This window comes from Arachis hypogaea, chromosome 10 (assembly GCF_003086295.3).
Source record: "Arachis hypogaea cultivar Tifrunner chromosome 10, arahy.Tifrunner.gnm2.J5K5, whole genome shotgun sequence".
Classification (NCBI taxonomy): Eukaryota; Viridiplantae; Streptophyta; class Magnoliopsida; order Fabales; family Fabaceae; genus Arachis; species Arachis hypogaea.
In genome coordinates this window covers 40,981,254-40,986,215 of record NC_092045.1, presented here as the reverse complement: position 1 = coordinate 40,986,215, position 4,962 = coordinate 40,981,254, and positions in this window count along the sequence as shown.

Sequence of the window (4,962 nt, the reverse complement as noted above, 5' to 3'; positions counted from 1 at the left end):
ATATTAAAAATATTTGAAAAAGAATTGGATTGGAAAAAGATTTGTGTTTATAAATTAAGATACATTTGATATTTTTGAAAAAGGGATTTTAGAAATTAGGGTTCTTAGAAAACCAATTTGATTTTGAAGGATGATAATTTGAAACATGTTTATGCAAGAAATCATGGATTGAAACTTAAAAATTTAGAAAAATTGTAAAGAAAAACGAATTTTACCTCCTCCCCACCATCCTGGCGTTAAACGCCCAGGATGCTAGCAAACTGGCGTTAAACGCCCAGAAGGTGCATCTTTCTGGCGTTTAACGCCCAGAAGATGCTCCTTTCTGGCGTTTAACGCCCAGATGGCTACCCTTACTGGCGTTTAACGCCCAGTGGGAGCTTCTTTTGGGCGTTTAACGCCCAAAGTATTTCTTACTGGCTTTTTCATGCCAGTGAGCTTCCAAATTTCCCTGTAGCTCTGTGACTTCAACCAATTACTATTTCACCTTTTGAAGATACTTGGACTCAAACCTGTAAAGAAATAATTAATTAATTAATACGAATAAAATTAAATTTTGTGATTGGCTGGGTTGCCTCCCAGCAAGCGCTTCTTTAATGTCATTAGCTGGACTGAGTTTTAATCAAGTCTCAGTTTTGAGCATTCTTGCTCAAAATTGCCTTCAAGATAATGTTTGACTCTTTGTCCATTAACAATAAACTTTTTGTTAGAGTCATTATCCTGAAGCTCTATGTATCCATATGGTGATACGTTTGTAATGACATATGGACCTCTCCACCGGGATTTTAATTTCCCAGGGAATAATTTGAGCCTAGAATTGAATAGCAGAACTTTCTGCCCCGGCTCAAAGACTTTGGATGACAATTTCTTATCATGCCATCTTTTCGCTTTCTCTTTGTAAATCTTTGTATTTTCGAAAGCATTGAGTCTAAATTCCTCTAGCTTTGTTTCGAGACTCTTAGCCATATTGACCTCTCTTACCAGAGAGTCAATAATATCAATACTCATGCAGTCATTTGGGGTGTCTGGATGTTGCATGGCTTTAACAACATTCAGCTTGAACTCTTCCTCATTGACTCTCAAGGTTACTTCCCCTTTTTGGACATCAATGAGGGTTCGGCCAGTTGCTAGGAAAGGTCTTCCTAGAATGAGAGTTGCACTCTTGTGCTCCTCCATTTCCAGCACCACAAAGTCAGTAGGAAAGGCAAATGGCCCAACCTTGACTATCATGTCCTCAATCACGCCTGATGGGTATTTAATGGAGCCATCAGCAAGTTGAAGACATATCCGGGTTGGTTTGATTTCTTCAGTTAAACCAAGCTTTCTGATAGTAGATGCAGGCATTAGGTTGATACTTGCTCCAAGATCACATAAAGCTTGCTTGGTGCAGGTGCCCTCTAATGTGCATGGTATCATAAAGCTCCCAGGATCTTTAAGCTTCTCAGGTAAGCTTTTAAGAATGACTGCACTGCATTCTTCAGTGAGGTAAACTTTTTCAGTTTCCCTCCAATCCTTCTTATGACTTAAGATCTCTTTCATGAACTTAGCATAAGAGGGTATTTGCTCAAGTGCTTCTGCAAACGGAATCTTTATTTCAAGAGTCCTGAGATAGTCTGCAAAGCGGGCAAATTGCTTATCCTGTTCCGCTTGGCGGAGTTTTTGAGGATAAGGCATTTTGGCTTTGTATTCCTCAACCTTAGTTGCTGCAGGTTTATTACCTACAGAAGTTGGTTGGGAAGCCTTTTTAGAAGGGTTGTTATCAGCACTTGTATGTGACTGATTCCCCACTGCTATTTGAATGCCAGTGGTGGGAGCTGGAGTGGCGTTAGACGCCCCCTCCTTGTTTGTTACTGGCGTTTGAACGCCAGAACCATGTTCCCCTTGGGCGTTCAACGCCGGATTCATGCTTGTTTCTGGCGTTGAACGCCAGGAATGAGCATGGTCTGGGCGTTCAGCGCCAGCTTTGTCCCTTTCTGGGCTTGGACTGTCTTCAGGAGGATTTTGAGTATCCACTTGTTCATTTCTTGGTTTCCTGCTGCTTTGAAGTGAGGTATTTAATGTTTTCCCACTTCTTAATTGAACTGCTTGACATTCTTCTGTTATTTGTCTTGACAGTTGTTTTTCTGTCTGCTTTAATTGTACTTCCATATTCCTGTTAGCCATTCTTGTTTCCTGTAATATTTCCTTGAATTCGGCTAGCTGTTGAGTTAGAAAGTCCAATTGCTGATTGAATTCATTAGCCTGATCCACTGGACTGAGTTCTGCAGTTACTGTTTTAGCTTCTTCTTTCATGAAAGATTCATTGCTTAAGTACAGATGTTGATTTCTGGCAACTGTATCAATAAGCTCTTGAGCCTCTTCAATTGTTTTTCTCATATGTATAGATCCACCAGCTGAGTGGTCTAGAGAAATCTGAGCTTTTTCTGTAAGCCCATAGTAGACGATGTCTAATTGCACCCATTCCGAAAACATTTCAGAGGGGCATTTTCTTAGCAACTCTCTGTATCTCTCCCAGGCATCATAAAGAGATTCATTATCTCCTTGTTTGAAGCCTTGGATGCTTAGCCTTAGCTGTGTCATCCTTTTTGGAGGGAAAAAGTGATTCAGGAATTTTTCTGACAGCTGTTTCCATGTTTTTATGCTGTTCTTAGGCTGGTTATTTAACCACCTCTTAGCTTGATCTTTTACAGCAAATGGAAACAGTAATAGTCTGTAGACATCCTGATCTACTTCCTTATCATGTACTGTATCAGCAATTTGCAGAAATTGTGCCAGAAACTCTGTAGGTTCTTCATGTGGAAGACCAGAATACTGGCAGTTTTGCTGCACCATGATAATGAGCTGAGGATTCAGCTCAAAGCTATTAACTCCAATGGAGGGTATACAGATACTACTCCCATATGAAGCAGTAGTGGGGTTAGCATATGACCCCAGAGTCCTCTTGGACTGTTCATTCCTACTTACTTCCATAATGGAATACAAGTTGAGAATTTATATGTTAATTTAGAAAAATGGAATAACAAAAAAAATGGGATATAGATATAAAAATATTTTGTGAAAGAAAATTATTATTATTATTTTTTTTTAAAAATAAAAACGAAATAAATAAAAGAAAGTGGAAATATTTTGAAATTGAAAATTGAATTTTTAATGTAAAATTTTCGAAAAAGTAGTTTTAAAAATAGTTAGAAAATAAATTTTTTTTTTTGAATTTTGAATTTTATGATGAAAGAGAAAAACACACAAAAGACACAAGACTTAAAATTTTTAGATTTAATGCTCCTTATTTTCGAAAATTTTTGGAGGGAAAACACCAAGGAACACCAAACTTAAAAATTGTAAGATCAAGACACGAGAAAAACTCAAGAACACCTTGAGGATTCACAAGAACACCAAGAACAAAAGAAAGAACACCAAACTTAAAATTTTTAGAAAATCAAAATAAATTTTCGAAAATTATAAAAAAGATTAACAATAAAACACCAAACTTAGAGTTTGGCACAAGATTAAATCAAGAAAAATTATTTTTGAAAAAGATTTTCAAAAGTATTGGTGCTCCCTTATCAAGAATATGACCCTTCTATTCTAGCCAAATGGGAATAAATATGACACTTGGTGCAGAAGTTCCAATTAGTGCTTTAAAAGGAACACAAGTGAAACAAGAAAAGACACAGAACAAGAAAAATTAAAGATCAAACAAGAAAAATAGACAAGAACAACTTGAAGATTAAGGAGAAACAAAGAACACTCACACGAAAATTTCAAAGAAAAATATAAAAGATGCAATTGACACCAAACTTAGAACAAGACACTAAAACTCACGAAAATTAGCAATAAATTAAGAAAAATAATTTTTGAAAAGAAATTTTTTTTTTTGAAAAGAAACTATCCTATCAAAATTTAATGACTCTATAAAAACAAATTATTCCTAATCTAAGAAATAAAATAAACCTTCAATTGTCCAAACTCAATAATCCCCGGCAACGGCGCCAAAAACTTGGTGGACGAAATTGTGTTCCTTTTTTCTTGTAATTGGATTTTAGAAATTGGCACTAGTGAACACAACTCCGTTCAACTAACCAGCAAGTGTACTGGGTCGTCCAAGTAATACCTTACGTGAGTAAGGGTCGAATCCACAGAGATTATTGGTTTGAAGCAATCAATATTTATTTTATTAATCTTAGTCAGGATGTCAATAGGATTATTTGGATTAAAAGTGAAATTACTGGATTTGATAAAAGAGGGAACAATGTTACTTTGATTTGCAGCACTGAGGAATATGTTGGAGTTTTGGAGATGCTTTGTCCTCTGACTTCAACTCTTCCTTGAAATCCTCTTCTCACACGCAAGTTCCTTCCATGGCAAGCTCTATGTAGGGCGTCACCGTTGTCAGTGGCTACTTCCCATCCTTGCAGTGAAAACTATGCTCACGCACTCTGTCACAGTACGGCTAATCACCGGTTGGTTCCCGCTCCTACTGGAATAGAATCACTCTTTTGCGTCTGTCACTAACGCCCAGCAGGTTAAAGTTTGAAGCACGTCACAGTCATTCAATCCCGGAATCCTACTCGGAATACCACAGACAAGGTTTAGACTTTCCGGATTCTCATGAATGCCGCCATCTATCTGGCTTATACCACGAAGATTCTTGTTGGGGAATCTAAGAGATATTCATTCAATCTGATGTAGAATGGAGGTGGTTGTCAGGCACACGTTCATGGGTTGAGGAAGGTGATGAGTGTCACGGATCATCACCTTCTCCACAGTTAAGCGCGAATAAACATCTTAGATAAGAACAAGCGTGTTTGAATGGAAAACAAAGGAATTGTATTAAATCATTGAGACGCTGCAGAGCTCCTCACCCCCAACAATGGAGTTTAGAGACTCATGCCGTCACAAAGTATATAATTCAGATCTGAAAGTGTCATGAGGTACAAGAAATGTCTGTAAAAGTTATTTAAATAG